Here is a 20,406-nt window from a genome sequence, read left to right on the forward strand (position 1 = left end):
ACCACTGGAGCCCATGGAACCAAGGGGCCGTGGTGACACCGCGGGGCTTCATGGACCCAGAGACCATTATGACTCTGTGGGGCCTGATGGAACCATGGAGACCATTGGGACCCTTCAGGGCCTGGTGTCACCAAGGGGGCATTGTGACACCTCAGGGCCTCCTGGAAGCAAGGGACCATTGGGACACTGAGGGGCCCCATGGAACTGAGGGAACATGGAACAGGTCTGGCTGGCTTGGCCTGCCAGGGGCCACCTGACAGGTCTGGCTGATGTTCGAATGCCAAGGGCTGCCTCTCATCAGCTGCTGGAGCACTGGGGCTCCATGCCTTCCTTGCTATGGAAAAGAACTGTCCCACTTTTCAGATGCTCATTTCCAAAACTGGTATTCTCCCTAAAAAATTCCTATATGCGAGGGTATCTCTCTGAGCAAAATCTGGCAGCTCTGGTTGGCCTCTGGTAGTCACCTCTCATCCCCCCAGGAAACACTGGCACACTGTTCCTTCATTCCTGTGGAAAAGAACCAGCCTTCATGTCCAGGGCCCATGGCCAAAATTAGAGTTTGGCCTCTAAATTTCCATGTATCCAACGATTGCTCCCAGGCAAAAGTAGCCAGGACAAACAGGTCAGGCTGGCCCTTTGCTCTAGTGATTTTCTTAGACTCTGAGCTGAATGTTTTCATTTTAAAACACCTTGGACAGGGCCCAGATATCTCCCAAGGTGGGATTTTGAGGCCTCGGGCACATGACCACTACATATGGACAAAGGAGCTCTGTGCTCTGTGCTGCTGTGGTGGTTTTACATCACAGAAGTGATGTCCTGAGAGAAGCTGCTAGCAGTTTCCTCTGTGTCTGACAAAAAAACAATCAGTAATTACCTTTGAGAGCTGACAATCTGTTAAACCACTAAGGAAACTGCAGACGCCTCAGTGCAGACCCAAGTTGAAGATGAGAAAGCCTGGCTGGGTCTCTCTCCCCTCTGGCCCCAAAGAGGTGCCAAGGCCGGCCCAGCCCCATCTCAGCCTTCTGGCCTGGCTGCTGAGATCCTGGCCCTGCCCCAGCGCGGCCCAGCCTGACACAGCCCCAGCGCAGCCGCTGCAGAAACCTCCATGGGAAAACAGCTCCGGCCGCAAGGACCGAGCCCGGCCGGGCTCACGGAACCATCTGCAGACCCCAGGCAGATATTGACTCTGCCAGTGCTGCCATCCTCCCTGCAGTGAGAGAAAAGGACACAGGGCAGGCACACAGAGGAGCAACATGAAGACACCGAGGTCAGTGAAGAGGAAGCTGAGTCCCAGATGGGAGGGATGAGGAGATGCCTTGATCTTGGGGCTGAAATCCTCTGGTAAAGCTATGGAGAAGGATGTCATTGATACATCAGATTCTCTTTTTCCCTATAACACTTTGAAAAGAATGGGGAGATGACTTGTTCAGCAAAGACCTCCATGTTAAAGCAAGCAAATATTGCAATAGCTGTGATCCCATGAGAAGTTTGAAAAGAAAGACTGATGAGACCCTGTGCCCTCAGGGAGAGAAGAAGACCTCTGTTCCCACAGATTAAGATGATTTCAGAAATAGATGAAGAGAACTTTGCCACTAAAAAGCTCATCTTTAAACTAATATCCCTTAAGTTAACATGGGCTATAAATACAGTTTTGGGAATTGCTGTGAAAATATGGGAGGGATTTGACAGTTACAGATTTTTCTGGGCCGCTGCTATTTGTGGAAATGAAAAGCTATGAGATAACTGTATTCTTGTGGAGCAGTCTCCATAACATTATCAAGAGGAACTTCCCTCCCGAAGCAAACTGACAGAAAATGTTAGCTTTGGTGTCTTTACATTGTCAGGTTGTATGGAGAGGGGAAGTGTTTTGAAAGTTTTGTTCTGATTCTTATTACTCTTTCATTTAGTTACAGTTAATAAACTTTTCTTTAAAAGTTTAAACTTTTATTTTGAAGTTCTGAACCTACTTTGACTTGCTCCTAATCCTATCTCAGAGCAGGAAATGAGTAAGCATATTCTAGTGAGTGCACTGATAATTAGCCAGCACTGAACCCACCACGCTAATTGATGCACTGGCCAAGAAATCTCAAACTGGTGAACCAAAACAAGTAGAGAAAACTTCCTGATGAAATGCATTAGAGCAGAGGGAAATCAAGGCAGAGCCATGGTTTGTCAGGACTTGCTTGATCCTAATGAGCCCTGAGGTGCATTTGGAGCTGAGCCCTGGAACCTCAGGGCCTGAGAGGAGATTGCACAAACCTTTCCAGGAGTCAAAGTCAAGAGAAAACACCAAAAGTGTCTCGAGGTGTTAATGGGACCCACCAAGGTCCATCCCCAACACAGGCTCCTCATAGACTCCTTGGAGGAGAGCATTGGAGGCCAGGATGGCACAAAAACCTCTCAGATACACTCAGTGTGGAAAGGAGAATCCAAAGTACCTTAAAAACTTTGAGTATCTTAAAGCATTAATGAGCCCCACTGAGTGTCAGTACAAAGCTCTCAAGGGACTCATTAAAGCAGATAATTGGGGCCATGATTGCACAAACCTCACACAGAGTCTGGTTTAAAAGGGAAACACCAAGTACCTTAAAAGAACTGAAGTACCTTGAAGCATTAATGAGCCCCACTGAGTGTTGTTCCTGACAAAGCCTCTCCAGGGACTAATTACACCAGATAATTGGAAGCCAGTATTGCAATAAGCTCTCAGAGACTCCAAGGCAAAAGCGAAGCCAAAAGTCCTTTGAAAAACCTGCTGTCCCTGGGAGCATGAAGGAGCCCCCAGGGCCATTCCTGACCAAGGCTCCCCAGGGACTCCTTCCAGCAGATCCTTGAGGCCACTGGGATGTGGGCTAGGGGGGGATGCTGAGGGCAGGACCAGGGGCTGACAGTGCCCAGCCTGGCTGGGGCTGTGCCAGGAGGCCCCAGGGCCTCAGGGCAAGGTGTCTCCTCCCAGCCCTTGGTGGCACAGACCCTGCTGTGCCCCAGGGCACCAAGACTTGGCTTCTCTTTGTCCCCACCTGTCATCAGTGCCTCCAGTTCTCTGCTCTGCCTGGGGCCTGGGGACACTTTCTCAGTCATGTCCCTCAGTGGGACCCATTAAAAGTCCAAGAAACTTTGGAGTTGGATTGTGACTTGGAGTTCTGGAGGGGTTTGTGCAGCTCCCTCTCAGGGCCTGATGTTCAGGGCCTGAGCACAAAGCCCCAGAGGGTCATTAAAGTCCTTGTGCTGTGTCTGTGCTGCTGAGCTGGGCCGGGCTCCTGGCACAGAGGGTGATCCTGGTAACCAAGCAGAGCTTCAAAAGCACATTTCTCTTGCTGAGCAGCTCTTCTCCCAGCCCAGCAGGGCTGGGGCACTGCCTGCAGCCAGCCCGGGCACAGCACAGAGGCACAGAGAGCTTCAATCAGTCAGGGCTGGGAAGGGGCTGAGAAGTGCCTGGGGCAGAATCACTGCCAGCCCTTGGCACAGGAACCTCTGGCTGCAGGACAATGCAGCTGCAGCTCCTGGAGAGATCTCCTAAAGCTGGAACATCCCAATGCCCACAGACCCTGTGAGTACAACTCTGAGTATTTCTGGTGCTGGGCAGGTGAAATGCTCATAAAGCTCTGAGATGCTGAGAGGTTCTGATCAGTCATAGAATTTTTCCAAGACAACGATTTTGACAAAAAGGAGGAAATTTATTAAGACTTTTTATTCAGTTTCCTATTATTGGAGAGTGACAGGGAAGGGGGTAAATATTAATGGTGGTTTATGAATTTTGACAAGTGCATGAGATATCCAAACTGTTATTTTAGTGATCAATAGGTTCACAGGAGATCCCTAATGTGCTTTCAGCCACTCTGCCAGTGGACAGCAGCAGCATCACCTTTGCTGGAGCCATCAGGCTCAGTCTGAGCTGTCCTTGCTGCAAGCTGCAAACAGAACCTGCCCCCAGCCAGTGCCCAGCAAACAGGCAGGGTTCTGTCAGGCCAAGGAGAGTGCACAGAGATTCGGGGTCTGGGAGTGCTGGCAGGGAGGGATCAGGCACAGGGAAACACTTGCAGGAGGAAAATCTCCAGGAAGCAGAGAGAAGATCAGAGAAGGAGAGAAAACAAAACCCAGAAATGCTCTGGCAGGGAGAGTTTAGAGATGGCCAGAGGAGCCCCTCCAGTGCAGCCCCTCCCTCTGCACAAGCCCCCTTGCTCCTGTGCCCCAGCCAAGCCTCTGCCCTCAGGGCCGGGGCTCCAAGGCGTGCAGCCCCTCCTGTGCAGGCAGAGCTGCAGCAGAGCCGTGGGGCAGCTCTGCAGCCCCGGGCCCAGTTCCCTCTGCAGAGCACAGGGCTGGGAGCAGCTGCCCGGCACGGGGGGCTCTGGCAGGGGGCACAGCTGGCTCAGGGTGACACAGCTGTCCCCAGTGCCCGGCTCTGGGCAATGCTGGCAGTGCAGCCAGGGAAGGAGCTGCATCTCCCTTCATCCAGTGCCATCAGAAGGACACTTGGAAGTCTCCCAGAGATTTCAGTCAGAGCTGGGAGCTTCAATGCAGGGTGCAAACCTGTCCTAGAGCATCTCTGAGTTATAGGATTCATGGGGAAATGCAGAGGTGTTCTGACACTGAAAACGCTGCTGGGTTGGTGAAATGAGCAACGTGAGTCCTTGGCTCCAAATGTGGAGCTGGGCAGTGGTGGATCCATCTGTCTCAGCAGTACCTGGTGACATTTTAGGGAAAGTCTGAGAAGCTGATCATCCTCCACCTGAGAAAGGTTAAAGCCCAGAGAAACTCTGAACAGGTCAGAATGACAGACCCCTCACTCTCCTCTCATCACTTAGCTTCACAGAACTTGTTCTATTTTATCTGAGGAGAGTCAAGAATAGCAGGAGAGACATGGGGGGAGCTTAAAGAGAAAACCCTAGAACTCTTGAACACAAAAGGCTGTCCATGTGCATTCCACAGGAAGGTGTATGGGAAATGGCTTTTATTTTGGTTACAGGTATCTCCTCTAATTCTTCACTGTCCTTTCTCCATGAACAGGTGCCCTTGTGCAGCCACAGCAAATGTCCAACAGCAGCTCCATCAGCCACTTCCTCCTGCTGGCACTGGCAGACACGCAGCAGCTGCAGCTCCTGCACTTCTGCCTCTTCCTGGGCATCTCCCTGGCTGCCCTCCTGGGCAACGGCCTCATCATCAGCGCCGTAGCCTGCGGCCACCACCTGCACACGCCCATGTTCTTCTTCCTGCTCAACCTGGCCCTCAGCGACCTGGGCTCCATCTGCACCACTGTCCCCAAAGCCATGCACAATTCCCTCTGGGACACCAGCACCATCTCCTACACAGGATGTGCTGCACAGCTCTTTTTCTTTGTCATCTTCATCTCAGCAGAGCTCTATCTCCTGACCATCATGTGCTACGACCGCTACGTGTCCATCTGCAAACCCCTGCACTATGGGACCCTCCTGGGCAGCAGAGCTTGTGCCCACATGGCAGCAGCTGCCTGGGCCAGTGCCTTTCTCAATGCTCTCATGCACACAGCCAGTACATTTTCCCTGCCCCTGTGCCATGGCAATGCCCTGGGCCAGTTCTTCTGTGAAATCCCACAGATCCTCAAGCTCTCTTGCTCCAAATCCTATCACAGGGAACTTGGGCTCATTGCAGTTACTGCCTGTTTAGGACTTGGCTGTTTTGTATTCATTGTTTTCTCCTATGTGCAGATCTTCAGAGCTGTGCTGAGGATCCCCTCTGAGCAGGGACGGCACAAAGCATTTTCCACCTGCCTCCCTCACCTGGTTGTGGTCTCCCTGTTTGTCAGCACTGTAATATTTGCCTACCTGAAGCCCCCCTCGATGTCCTCCCCTTCCCTGGATCTGGCCCTGTCAGTTCTGTACTCGGTGGTGCCTCCAGCCCTGAACCCCCTCATCTACAGCCTGAGGAACCAGGAGCTCAAGGCTGCAGTGTGGAGACTGATGACTGGATGGTTTTGGAAACATTAAACTGCTGGCCAATTTCTGCAAATCACTTGCAATAAACATCATCTTTGATACTTCTTTTTGGTTTCATTTTGGAGGTTCTTTTTCTTTGTAATACACATTTAATATTGTCCTCACAAAATGTCATTGCTTGTGCCATTTCTCACTTTGTTTCACTCCACCTTCCCTGCGGCTACAGACTGTGTCAATGAGGGGCTGCACTCTCAGTGGCTTTAAAGGAACTAAAGGATGTCCCAGCAAAGTTTTCTGCAGAGATGCCCTTTTGTTGCCTTCTCTGGAGCTGCAGCAGCAATGTCTGTGTGCAGAGCTGGGGCAGATCAGTGCTGGCACAGCAGCTGTGCCCAGGAGCAGCAGCACTTGGTGCTGCCAGTGCTGCTCCCGTGGCCCTGCCCCGCTGCCCTGGTGGCCCTGGTGTTGCTGCAGGGCCTGAGTGCTCTCGGGGCCGGGCACAGTCCTGGGGGTGGCAGTGCTGGGGCTGCAGCAGGGACAGGCCATGGGCACTGCTGGGGCAGCGCTGACGCCTCAGGCCAGGGCCTGGGGGCTCCAGGCTCCTTGCCCAGGCTCTCTCAAGAACACAGCCAGGCCAATGCTCAGCACAGAAAACCCCCGTGAGCAGCCCCAGGCTGGCCGTGGGCAGGCTGGGGGCAAACAGCATGGCTGGTGCTCTGCAAGGGCCCTGGGGGAGACGGGAAGGAGCAGCAGAGCAGGGGCTGATCCATCCCCAGTGCGCTGGACAGCCCAGGGCAGTGTCCCAGAGTGTCCTCATGGAGCTGCCAACAACATCCCCCCTCTGCAGCCCTGGCCTCTCCCCCAGCTCACAGAGGTGCTCAGCAGCCCCTGTTTGCATTGCACACAGCAGGCGGGAGCACCCCCATGCTGCTGCTGTGGGGACATGAACCTGAGGCAGCACAAATGCCATCAGCCCCTGGGGCCAGGAAGGGCTGGGGGGCGCCAGGGAAACCACTCAGCTTTGTCCTGGCCTCTGCAGTCAGCCAGAAAGTTTGTTCCCATCAGCTGGGACTTTCCTGTCCCACTGCAGACGCTGCTGCTCAGAGCCAGGGCTGCCTGGCAGCCACCCCCAAACTGCCCTGAGCATTTCCTCGGCTTCACATTTGCTTTCTTTACTCTTCCCTGTTACAAATTTCTTTCCCTTGCCCAGCCCTGTTCCCTCCCCTGCATACAGCCCATCCCTGTTTGCCCTTTCCTCTCTGGCCCCACTCCCCATTGCAGTTCCTGACTTGGCACCATGGGAATGTCCCTTGGGGAGCAGGATCATCCCACAAGTGCTGCAGGAATTGTCTGCAGGCTCCTGCAGTGCCTGGTGCTGCTCCCTTGCCAGAGGCACCCCAGGCCAGGGGGCACATCTGGGCTGCTGTGTCTGGCTGTGGGGCTCCCTGTTCTGGGCAGTGAGGAGGAGCTGCAGAGGCTCTGCAGGACTGACAGGATGGGCTTTGGGGCTGTGAGGAGAAGCTGAGGGACCTGGGCTGCTGGAGCTTCTGAAGAGGAGGCCCAGGGCTCCTCCTGCAACTGCTCCAAGGGTGGATTCAGAGAATCCCAGAATCAGCAAGGTTGGAAAAGACCTTGGAAATCATCAAGTCCAACCTGTGCCCTTGTTAGGAAAATAAGGCCTTTTTGTTCATAATATAGAGTTTTTACATCCATAAAATAGAATTTTTACTTAGAGTTTTCACTTGTCTGAATATGTTCTCATTTTGCCAGGCATTCCGGTGGGTATCTCTCAAGGACAATTCCATTACAAACTGTTTTAGGGAGTTGAAACTGATTTAGGGAGTTGATGTTGCTAGGCACCTAAGCACCTAAGCGAACATCTTTCAAGGACAGTTCCGTTACAGACTTAGCAAAACATGTACTCTTGTGGAATGCAAGTAAACGTGCCTAGAGATAACATTTCTTGTTTTGAGAGGATTCCCAGATCACAGGGACAACCTTGAGGAAGACTACTGGCCTTCATCCCATGACCACCAAGGGGCAGAAAACGACCACCTAGCAACAGGGTGCACCTGCGCAGAAAAGACACCAGAACGTTACACATCCGGAAGAGAAGACCCAATAAGTTGGGGGGGAACGGGGGACGAAGGTGCGGTAGTTGGAATAACTGCTGCCCAGCGCTGATTTGCTTTCGTTTCCTACCATTAATAAATCTTTTTAATTGGATTGGAAAGCCTATTGTGCTCGTTCATAACAATTTGGTGCCGTGACTCGGATCGCGGATCTGGGGAACCTCTCTCTGAGAGGGGCGCCACGATTCCGCTCCTTTGAGCGGACTCAGACCGGGGTTTCTACCCTCATCCCGACCGACGAACCTAAAAGCCTAGAAAGCGAAAGCAAAAAAGGGAAGCGGGCCCAGGGTACCCCTTAAATTTTGTGCACAAAGTCCGGACGAAGACGCAGGACGCGTAAGTATAGAGGGACCCGTCCGGGCGGGGTTCGGGATCCCGGAGTACGGCGAGTGTGTGTGTGAATGAGAGGAGAACCGGCAGCCGGATTCTCCAAGCGAGTGTGGGCCCTTAGTAGTGCGTTTTCCAGAGCTCGCGAGGGCCTGGGCCACGAACCAGGGGAAGCGATTGTGCTGTCGTGAGTGATTGAAGGTACTCCGGAGGACATGGGGCAGGGGAAGAGTAAGAGTAAATCCCCCTCCCCGGTGGGGGTAAAACTTCCCCCAATTCCTAAGGATAGTCCCTTAGGGTTTATGCTGACAAATTGGGAGCACTTTCCAGGAGCACCTGGGAAGGATAAAGCAAAGATGATACACTATTGCATAGAAGTATGGGGAGGACAAGAGATTTCTAAAGGTGTTTTTTGGCCCATCTTTGGGTCCTCAGAGGACTGGGTAAAGCAACTGTTAAATGGTTGGATAAACACTAAACAACCTCCTAACCCTGAGGAGAGTGCCTATGCCCAAGTCTGGACAGAAAAACCGGAGGTGCTCGTGTTCAAACTCTCGGGGGTTTCAGGGGGAAAGAAAAAGAAGGGGCGAGCGAAGAAGTAATTATTGCACCCCCGCCCTACATTCCCCCTGCGCCGAATGCACCCCCTCCTCCTCCACAATCGGATGAGGAAGAATCAGACTCAGACTCTGATCAACCCTCAGGCTCGCGTGGTCCCCTTACCCGAAGTAAGACGCGAGGCAAACTATTTCCTTTAAGGGAAATGCCTATGGGGGGACCATAGCCGGGGATTGGGTTCATTTCGGTGCCCTTGAGTTCAGGGGATGTTAGAGACTTTAAGAAGGAGATGGGAAATTTGTTAGAAGACCCCCTGGGCGTGGCAGAGCGGGTGGATCAATTTTTAGGTCCTAATATATATACTTGGGAGGAATTACAATCTATACTTAACATTTTATTCACGGTTGAGGAAAAGAACATGATAAGAACTGCTGGAATGCGGGTCTGGGATGCTCAACCTGCACATGCCCAGCAGCGGGCCGATACCAAATGGCCTCTCGAGAATCCCAATTGGAATAACCAGGATCCGGCCCATAGAGCTAACATGCGGGACTTTCGGACCATATTAATTGATGGCATAAAAGAGTCCGTTCCTAGGGGCCAGAATATAAATAAAGCATTTAATGACAGACAAAAGAAGGATGAAACCCCCACTGAATGGTTAGAGAGGTTAAGGAAAAGTTTTCAGCTGTACTCGGGGTTAAACCCGAATGACCCAATGGGACAGGCAATTCTTAAAGTCCAGTTTGTCTCTAAGTCCTGGGATGATATTAGGAGAAAGATACAGAAAATGGATGATTGGCAGGACAGGGGTTTAGCAGAATTATTGCGAGAGGCACAGAAGGTTTATGTCCGAAGAGAGGATGAAAGTCAGAAGAGGCAGGTGAAAATGATGGTTGCTGCGGTGAGGGAAAGCAGGCGAGCGGAGGAAGGACAGAAGAGAGTCACTCGGAATAGGGAGGGTGACAAGGGAAAGGTAGGAGAAAGGGTGTGTTATTATTGTGGTAAGAAGGGACATTTCAAAAAGGAGTGCAGAAGGAGGCTTAAGGACGAGGAGGAGTTCAAAATCGAATAGGGGAGTCAGGGGTTCTACTTTATGGGGACCGGGAAACATCAAAAAGAGCCCTTCATAAAATTGAGGGTGGGTCCCCAGAGCCAGGAAATAAATTTCTTGGTCGACACGGGGGCAGAAAGATCTACTATTCAATTTCTGCCTCAGGGCTGTAATTTATCGAAACAGACAGCCACGGTAATAGGGGCTAAGGGGGAACCATTTGAAGTACAAATTATTAAAGGGGTGATGGTAGAATCGGGAACTAAAATGGGGGTAGGTGATTTCCTATTAGTTCCTGAAGCGGACTACAATTTGTTAGGGAGAGACTTGATTGTTGAATTAGGAATTCAAATTGAAGTCGTAGAGAAAGAGTTAAAGATTAGACTCTGCTCCCTCCGTTTAGAAGACGAAGAGAAAATAAACCCTGAAGTATGGTATAATCCAGGGACCGTGGGCAAATTAAATATAACCCCATTCACAGTAAAAATCAGGAATCCCGAGGTCCCGGTAAGAATAAAACAGTATCCAATTTCACTAGAAGGGAGGAAAGGGTTAAAACCTGAAGTTGAAAGGCTGTTAAACAAAGGACTGCTAGAACCATGTATGTCGCCTTTTAACACCCCGATCCTCCCAGTAAAAAAGGCAGATGGATCCTACCGATTGGTGCATGACCTTAGGGAAATCAATAAGAGAACCGTAGCTCGGTTCCCAGTGGTGGCAAACCCCTATACTCTTTTAAGCAAACTAGGACCTGAGAACGAGTGGTATAGCGTCATAGATCTGAAAGATGCTTTTTGGGCTTGCCCTCTAGACGAGTCTAGTCGAGATTATTTTGCCTTCGAGTGGGAAGACCCCGATACAGGAAGGCGGCAGCAACTTCGGTGGACTGTGTTACCCCAAGGGTTTACGGAATCCCCCAATTTATTCGGGCAAGCCCTAGAACAAGTTTTACAAGATTATAAGACAGCCTCAGAAGTGAAACTAATTCAATATGTGGATGACTTGTTAATAGCAGGGAACGAAGAAGACAAAGTCCGGGAGGAGAGTATCAAGTTATTAAATTACTTAGGATCAAAGGGGTTAAAAGTCTCCAAAGCGAAGTTACAATTTGTAGAAGAGGAAGTTAAATACCTGGGACATTATTTGAAAAAGGGAGAAAAGAGGATTGACCCAGACCGGGTGCAAGCAATTCTGTCTCTCCCTCTACCACAAAATAAACGACAAATTCGTCAAGTATTAGGACTTACGGGATATTGTAGACAGTGGATTGAAAACTATAGTGGGAAAGCAAGATTTTTATATCACAAACTTACCCAGGATGGTCACCTTAAGTGGACAGAAGAAGAAAGATCTAAATTTCAAGAATTAAAAGAGACTTTAGTCCACGCTCCAGTCTTGAGCCTCCCGGACCTAAAAAGACCCTTCTTTTTATTCGTTAATACCACAGATGGGGTAACGTACGGGGTACTTACTCAGGATTGGGCAGGGAAAAAGAAACCTATTGCCTATCTATCTAAAATCTTAGACCCCGTGAGTAGGGGATGGCCTAGCTGTCTGCAAATAATTGCAGGGTGTGCAGCACTAGTAGAAGAGTCACGGAAAATCACTTTTAATGCTACTTTAAAAGTATTAACTCCACATAACATACGGAGTGTGATGCAACAGAAAGCAGATAAATGGATATCTGATGCCAGGCTCCTGAAATATGAAGGGATTTTATTAGAAACCCCTAATTTTACCTTAGAAACCACCACTCTGCAAAAATCCAGCCTCCTTCCTTTTCGGAGAGCCCGAAACTGAATCACTGATGCACGACTGTGTAATCACTATAGAAGAACAAACTAAAATTAGACCTGACCTAGAAGAAGAGGAATTAGAAACTGGAGAGAAATTGTTTGTTGATGGATCATCCAGAGTAGTCAAGGGTCAAAGAAGATCAGGATATGCCATAGTGGGGGGGCCTGACCTAGAAGTAATCGAATCTGGAGCCCTAGACAAAACATGATCAGCCCAAGCCTGCGAGATATACGCTATCCTAAGAGCCTTGGAGCTATTAGAAGGAAAAGAGGGGACCATCTATACAGATTCTAAATATGGGTACGGGGTGGTACACACTTTTGGGAAATTATGGGAAGAAAGGGGCCTCGTGAACTCACAGGGAAGGGACTTAATACATCAGAAACTAATAGTAGCCCTCCTGAGGGCTTTGAGAGGCCCTACAAGGATAGCGGTGGTCCATTTAAAAGGGCATCAACGGGGAATGGATTACCGGAGTAGGGGTAACAATGCGGCGGATTATGAGGCAAAGAAAGCTGCAATTATTAAAACACTAACTTTAAGTGAGGGAGTTAGGAAAGACCTTGTGGATACCCCAAAAGACCCTGAGTCGACTACCCAGGATAAGCTGATATTTACAATAGAAGAACAGGAGAAGCTTACAAAATTAGGAATAAAAGAGAAATCAGGGAAATGGCTGTTAAAGGATGGGAGGGAAGTTCTACCTAGAGCCATAGCCCAGCGGATGCTCAGTAAATTACACCAGAGAACGCATTGGGGCGCTCAAGGACTGGTGGATCACTTTGCCACCCATTACATGACGGTGGGCCTACATGACTTAGCGAAAGGGATTACTAGGAGTTGTCCAACCTGTCTACGGGTAAACAGAAAAAATCTAAGGAAACTGCCCCTGGGTGGGAGGCCAGTGGCAAAGAAGCCCTTTTCAAATCTGCAAGTAGACTTTACTGAGCTCCCCAAGGTAGGGAGACTAAAATATCTTTTGGTTATAGTGGATCATTTAACACATTATGTGGAAGCAATCCCCACTGCCAGGGAGACAGCTCGGACAGTAACAAAAGCCTTGCTGGAAGAAGTAATACCTAGATATGGGGTCCCAGAGACGATAGACTCTGATAAAGGCCCCCATTTTACTTCAAAAATAACACAGATGCTAGCAGAAGCTCTGGGCATAAGATGGGAACAACATACTCCCTGGCATCCACAGAGTTCGGGGAGGGTAGAAAGAATGAATGGAGAAATTAAGAAACAACTCACCAAATTAGTACTAGAAACTAAACTATCCTGGATAAAATGTCTGCCGTTGGCATTATTAAATGTTCGAACTCAGCCACGAGCTGATATAGGACTGTCCCCATTTGAAATGTTGTATGGGATGTCCTATTCCCTAGAAAAAGTTCAAACTAATCCTAACATTACTGATCAAAGTATTAATAAATATTTAACCACTTTAATGAAATATAAAAAACAGTTATGGGAAAAGGGGATGTGGGCCCAAAGACCACCCCTAGATCTTATGTTACACCAGGTACAACCTGGCGACTGGGTCCTCATCCGAAGCTGGAAGGAAGATTCAATCACCCCAAAGTGGGACGGACCATACCTGGTTTTAATCACCACTGACTCCGCAGTCCGCACAGCAGAGAAGGGATGGACTCATGCTAGCAGAATAAAGGGGCCGGTGGATCCAACTCGATTCCATACAGCTTCCAGGGAAACGAGCTGGAAAATTGACGGGAAGCCAGGGGATTTAAAGTTAACAGTAAAAAGGACTTACAAATAATTTTCATGAACACTATCAACTCTAAGGACATTTGGGTTGGAGATAACTGGGGACTGCAAGTACAACTGGTGGGAGAAACAAAACCCCCAGGATACTGTAAACGTCTAGAGGATTCAGCCCAGCAGCCCTTTTATCGGTTCATCCGACTTGAAAAAGAGCAGAAACCTTGGGAAGGGGAGGGCCATGCTGAACATCAAAGTATTAGAGTAAAGTGTAGCTGGTTAGATTGTCATTGTTACCCTTTTGCCTGTTTTTCCTGCAAAATCTGTAAAGGATTGTGGTGGGCTCACTGCAGAAAGGGGAGAGCTCCAAAAAGTGTATGTCAACGCTGCTGGCTGGAGCAGCGCAAATTGACATCTGAAGTACTAAATTACAAGGTTGCCACTCGGGAATTGATTAAAGGATCCCCTGAGTGGTGGGAGATTTTCGTAAAAGGAATAAACCCTGAATTCCACTGTTACCATTCCAATGAACCCCTGGGTCCATTCCTCACGGATATAGTCCAGGTCAAGTGTCGCAAATTAGTCAAAAGGCTCAGGTGCGACACCCCACAGTTGAATGCGAAAAACTGGAACTCCCGGAGGTCAAAGTGGGAGAGAGGGAACAATCCCACCCCTGAAGAATATCTCTGCTGTCGAGAAGATGGCTTACCCTGTAACTTGTAGCAACCAAGTTGACAGGCGAGACAGAGAGGTAGGTAGTGGGGATGAGGGGCCCTCCCAAACCTTGAAAAAGAACGTAAATCATCATGGGTATGAAAATGGTAACAACGGAAAGAGGGAAAATGGGAATGTAAAACTGAACATGATAAATAACATCCTCCCCTGCAGTGCGTATCACTCAATCCTATGGGTTTTTATGTTTGTATGGCTTCCCCTCCAGAGTGCCACAGTTAATATACATGAACCCTTTAAATGGACCTTAAGCAGATGGGAGGATCACGATACCCGTCATATTTTACAGACAATAACGGGACCCGGAGCACCGAGCTTTAAGATTGGGATTTGTGATCTAACTCGAAGTTTAAAATGCGGGCAGCTGTTAAATTTAACAAGCTTCTATATGTGCCCTGCTTCGAACCCAGGGAAGCAATACTGTAATTACCCTAGACATTATTACTGCGCCTATTGGGGCTGTGAAACAATAGCATCAGCGTGGGCTCCGGGTGGAGGATTAGACAAATATTTAAAGGTAGGGCATGGACCAGCAGGGTGTAAACAACCACGAGAGTGGCCTTGGACTGGGAAAAACTTACTTGGGAACTGCACCTTTCTTTACCTAAATGTCACTCAACCAAGTGATTCTGGTTGGTTAATAGGCAAAACATGGGGGGTTAGGCATTGGATAGAAGGACATGATCCAGGGAATCTGATACAAATAAAAAAGGAGGTAGCTCCACATGACCCTAGTCCTATAGGCCCAAATCCAGTAATAAGCAATGACTTAAAGGAGAGTAATAAAACCAGAGATAATGTTATAAAATCAAACAAAGGTAATCAAGAACCTCAGTTATTAGTGCAGAAGTATACAACCTTATGGAAAATTATGCAAGCTACTTTTGGAGTTTTGAATCATACTTATCCTAACCTAACCAAGGGATGTTGGCTTTGCTATATGATAAATCCACCCTTTTATGAAGCTATTGGGATTACATCTGAGGCAAGAGAAATAAATGGTACAAATCCAAAGGAGTGTCTCTGGAGAAAGGGAGGAGATAGTGTTTCAGGCATTACACTGTCCCAGGTTAGTGGACAAGGAAGGTGTGTAGGGAAAGTTCCAGCAGATATGCGACACCTCTGCAACACAACAATGAGCATTAGCAGAACAGACAAGCCTTCTGATTGGCTTATGCCAGCAGTCAATACTAAATGGGTATGTCAACAACTTGGAGTTACACCCTGCCTATCGGTAAAAGCCTTTAATAATTCAGACTTCTGCATTCAAGTTCTAATAATCCCCAGAATCGTATACCATCCAAAAGAATACGTACTAGAACATCAGATGACCCCTGAACACTACCTGGCTAAAAGGGAACCACTTACAGCACTAACGGTAGCAATTTTGCTCAGCATAGGAGGAGCGGGAGTAGGAACAGGGGTTGCTTCCTTAGTAAGTCAAAACCAGGGTATGAAAGCTCTGCGCACATCTGTAGATGAAGATCTGAGTAGAATAGATAAAGCCACAAGTGAACTAGTTAAATCAGTAAAATCCCTTTCTGAGGTAGTCCTCCAAAACCGAAGGGGATTAGATTTGTTATTCTTACAGCAAGGGGGACTGTGTGTTGCTTTGCAAGAAGAATGCTGCATTTATGTAGATCACACAGGTATTGTAAAAGACACGATGGCTGAATTACGCAAACAAATAGAACAACGAAAAAGGGAAAGAGAATCCCAGCAGAGTTGGTATGAATCCTGGCTCACCTATTCTCCCTGGCTAACCACTCTATTATCCACCCTTGCAGGACCAGTAATTTTACTAATTCTAGTACTTACTTTTGGGCCATGTATTCTTAACAAGCTTATTACAATAGTGAAGAATAGGTTAGAAGCTGCACATTTAATGATGGTAAGATCAAAGTACGAGCCACTTAGCGGAGTAGAAACTGAAGATTATTTAGAATTGAGCAAAAGGGAATTAGAGCGCTTTAGTGAACAAAAAGAGGGTTAAAATAAAAAGGGGGGATATTGTTAGGAAAATAAGGCCTTTTTGTTCATAATATAGAGTTTTTACATCCATAAAATAGAATTTTTACTTAGAGTTTTCACTTGTCTGAATATTTTCTCATTTTGCCAGGCATTCCAGTGGGTATCTCTCAAGGACAATTCCGTTACAAACTGTTTTAGGGAGTTGAAACTGATTTAGGGAATTGATGTTGCTAGGCACCTAAGCACCTAAGCGAGTATCTTTCAAGGACAGTTCCGTTACAGACTTAGCAAAACATGTACTCTTGTGGAATGCAAGTAAACGTGCCTAGAGATAACATTTCTTGTTTTGAGAGGATTCCCAGATCACAGGAACAACCTTGAGGAAGACTGCTGGCCTTCATCCCATGACCACCAAGAGGCAGAAAACGACCACCTAGCAACAGAGTGCACCTGCGCAGAAAAGACACCAGAACGTCACACATCCGGAAGAGAAGACCCAATAAGTTGGGGGGGAACGGGGGACGAAGCGCGGTAGTTGGAATGACTGCCGCCCAGCGCTGATTTGCTTTCGTTTCCTACCATTAATAAATCTTATTAATTAGATTGGAAAGCCTATTGTGCTCGTTCATAACACCTCAGCTGTACCCTGTCCATGTCAACTGTCCCCTGTCCCCTGTCCCTGTCTTCTGTCCCTCAGCTGTCCCCTGTCCCTCAGCTCTGTGGGGCCAGGGGTGGCAGCAGGACCTTGTGCAGCCCCGGGGGAGAACAACCCTGAGCCCCAGCTGGGCCAGTTCCCCCAGCTCCCCCCAGGCCACTCCCAGCATGGGCCCTGTGGCTCCCAGTCACCCCCAGTATGGTCCCAGTCACTTCCAGTTACACTCAGTGTGATCCCAATATCATCCCGGTCACTCCCTGCGTGATCCCAGCATGATCCCAGCATGTTCCCAGGTGTTCCCATTCACCCCTATAATAGTTCCAGGCACTCCCAGTATGGTTGCAGTCCTTCCCAGTATGATCCCAGTATGAACCCAGTCACCCTCATTACAGTACCATTTGCCCCCAGTAAGGTCCCAGTCACTCCAAGTCAGCCAGTATGATTCCAGTCACTCCCAGTATGATTCCAGTCACTCCCAGATAGTCCCAGTATTATTGCAGTAACTTCCTTTATGGTTCCTCTGTGATCCCAGTCACTCCTGGTTAATGCTGCCCGGGGTCCCAGGGGTCCATCTGACCCCCGGGCTGCCGCTGCCGTGGGTGTCCGGATAGCGCTGCGCTGTCAGGCTCAGCCTGTCTGGGTCCCTCGGCTCAGCTCCCAGCCACAGGCAACTTAGTGAGCACCTCTGGAGTGATTTCAGCTCTGTGATTTCAGTTTTCAGTGATTTCGCTCAGAGCTCACAAGTGCCTCTGGCAGACACACAGGGATAGAGAGAGGAAAAGGCTGTATGTGGTTCCACAGCGATGTCCTTTATTGCCAGCTCCTCTGAAGGGATGCAGTGACAGTTCTTCTGCCAAACTGGATAGAAATGGGTGTTTATATGGGGTACTGGGGTGTTGGAAATTGTCCAATTGCCAGAGTTGAGAAGAATACGACCAATACCCTTACAGAGAGATAAGAAGGGTCTGAATGCGGAAGAGGGGCTTCTTTGGTCCAGTCACCGTGACTTAGGCATTTCTTATCTTAGGTGAGTGACCGCCAGGGAGGCCTTGCAGGGCCTCTGACTGCTACAGTGACACTGCAGAACCTCATGGAACCGTGGGTCAGTTGTGACAATGTGGGTCCAAGGACACCACGGTGGCACTACAAAACCACAGGGAACCAAGGGTCCATGGTGACCTTGTGCAGCCGCAGTGTCACAGAGGAGCCGCTGTGACACAGCGAGGGCACACAAAGCCCAGGGGCCATTGTGACACATCAGGGCTTTGTGGAACCTTGAAGCCATTGTGACACTGCAAGGCCTCATGGAAGCACGGGGCCATTGTGGCACTGCAGAAGCAAGGGGAACATTGTGACACTCCAGGGCCTCATGGAGCCAAGGACACCATTGTGACACTGTGGGGTCCACGGAACCAAGGGAACATGGAACAGGTCTGGCTGGCTGGGCCTCCTGGGGACCACCTGACAGGTCCGGGTGACCTTGGCATGTCGAGGGCTGCTTCTCATCTCCCCTGAAGCCCTGGGGCTCTGGGCTTTCCTTCCCATGGGAGAGAACTGTTCTTCTCCTCCAGGGAACCAGGGCCGAAATTTGGATTCCTTCAAATTTCCTTATATACGAAGATTGTTCCCAGATGAAATCTGCCAGGTCTGAGACAGATCTGGCTGCCTTGGCCACCCAAGGGCCACCTCTCATCTGCCTTTCAAATACTGCGACCATGGGCTTTTCTTTATTATGGGGAAAAAACATCCACTTCAACTAGGCACCCATGACAAAAATTGGGGATCTGCCTCCAGAATTCCCTATATCCAAGGATAGCTCCCAGAAAACTCATGCCAGGAAACACAATCTGGCTGGCCTTGGCCTCCTGAAGGCTGGCACTCATGTGCCTCTGAAACACTGGGGCTCTGTGCTTTCCTTCCTAATGGAAAGAATTTCTGTCCAGGCACCCATGGTTAAAACCGCGATTCCACCTCCAAAACTCTGTACATGCAAGGATTGCTCCCAAGTGAAATCAGCCAGGACAGACAGGTCTGGCTGCCCTTGGACCCATGGGGGCTGCCTCTCATCTGCCTTTGAAACACTTGGTCTCGGTGCTTTCCTTCCTATGGAAAAGAACCGTCATTCTTATCTATGCAAAAATGGCCAAAAATGGGATTCCACCTCCAAATTCCCTATATCCAAGGGTTGCTTTCAGACAAAAGCTACCAGGACAGAGAGGTCTGGCTGGCCTCAGCCTCTAATGACTACCTTTCATCTGCCCCTCAAACACTGGTGTTATGTCCATTGCTTCCTATGGAAAGAATCATCCTGCTCCTCTGAATGTCCATGTCTGAAATTGGGGTTCCACCTCTAAAATTCCCTATATCCAACGGTTGCTCCAAGACAAAATCTGCCAGTACCATCAAGTCTGGCTGGCCTTGGCCTCTGGTGGCTGCCCCTGCCACACTGGGGCTTGGTTCTTTCCTTCCCGTGGAGATCACTGTGACACTGTGGGCACCTCATGGAGCCAAGGGGATCATTGTGGCACCACTGGAGCCCATGGAACCAAGGGGCAATGGTGACACCGCGGGGCTTCATGGACCCAGAGACCATTATGACTCTGTGGGGCCTGATGGAACCATGGAGACCATTGGGACCCTTCAGGGCCTGGTGTCACCAAGGGGGCATTGTGACACCTCAGGGCCTCCTGGAAGCAAGGGACCATTGGGACACTGTGGGGACCCATGGAACCAAGGGAACATGGAACAGGTCTGGCTGGCTTGGCCTGCCAGGGGCCACCTGACAGGTCTGGCTGATGTTAGGAGGCCAAGGGCTGCTTCTCACCAACTCCTGGAGCAATGGGGCTCCGTGCTTTCCTTTCTATGGAAAAGAACTTTTCCTCTTTTCAGATGCTCATTGCCAAAACTGGAATTCTCCCTAAAAAATTCCTATATGCAAAGGTATCAGAAGAAAATCTGGCTGCTCTGGTTGGCCTCTGGTGGTCACGTCTCATCCCTCCAGGAAACACTGGCACTCTCTTCCTTCATTCCCGTGGAAAAGAACCGGCTTTCATGTCCAGGGCCCATGGCCAAAATTAGAGTTTGGCCTCTAAATTTCCATATATCCACGGATTGCTCCCAGACAAAAGTAGCCAGGACAGACAGGTCACGCTGGCCCTGTCCTCTGGTGATTTTCTTAGACTATGAGCTGAATGTTTTCATTTGAAAACACCTTGGAGAGGGCCCAGAGATTTCCCAAGGAGGGGTTTTGAGGCCTCGGGCAAATGACCACTACATATGGACAAAGGAGCTCTGTGCTCTGTGCTGCTGTGGTGGTTTTGCACCACAGAAGTGATGTCCTGAGAGAAGCTGCTAGCAGTTTCCTCCGTGTCTGACAAAAAAACCAATCAGTAATTAGCTTTGAGAGCTGACAATCTGTTAAACCACTAAGCAAACTGCAGACGCCTCTGTGCAGACCCAAGGTGAAGATGAGAAAGCCTGGCTGGGTCTCTCTCCCCTCTGGCCCCAAAGAGGTGCCAAGGCCGGCCCAGCCCTGTCTCGGCCGTGGGGCCG

General features: G+C 49.4%; 2 protein-coding genes and 1 pseudogene across 2 annotated transcripts in view; 2 read left to right on the forward strand and 1 right to left on the reverse strand.

The window, feature by feature from the left end:
- LOC140680909 (uncharacterized) overlaps positions 1 to 20,406 on the forward strand; it is a 692,735-nt gene that overhangs the window by 650,151 nt on the left and 22,178 nt on the right. The gene's annotated exons all lie outside the window — the stretch shown is intronic.
- Positions 1 to 20,406, reverse strand: part of LOC100226816 (uncharacterized) — a 1,189,242-nt gene that overhangs the window by 144,892 nt on the left and 1,023,944 nt on the right. The window lies entirely within an intron of this gene.
- LOC140680886 (olfactory receptor 14C36-like) lies at positions 4,942 to 5,960 on the forward strand (annotated as a pseudogene).

The sequence above is a fragment of the Taeniopygia guttata genome, chromosome 30 (assembly GCF_048771995.1).
Source record: "Taeniopygia guttata chromosome 30, bTaeGut7.mat, whole genome shotgun sequence".
Taxonomy (NCBI): Eukaryota; Metazoa; Chordata; class Aves; order Passeriformes; family Estrildidae; genus Taeniopygia; species Taeniopygia guttata.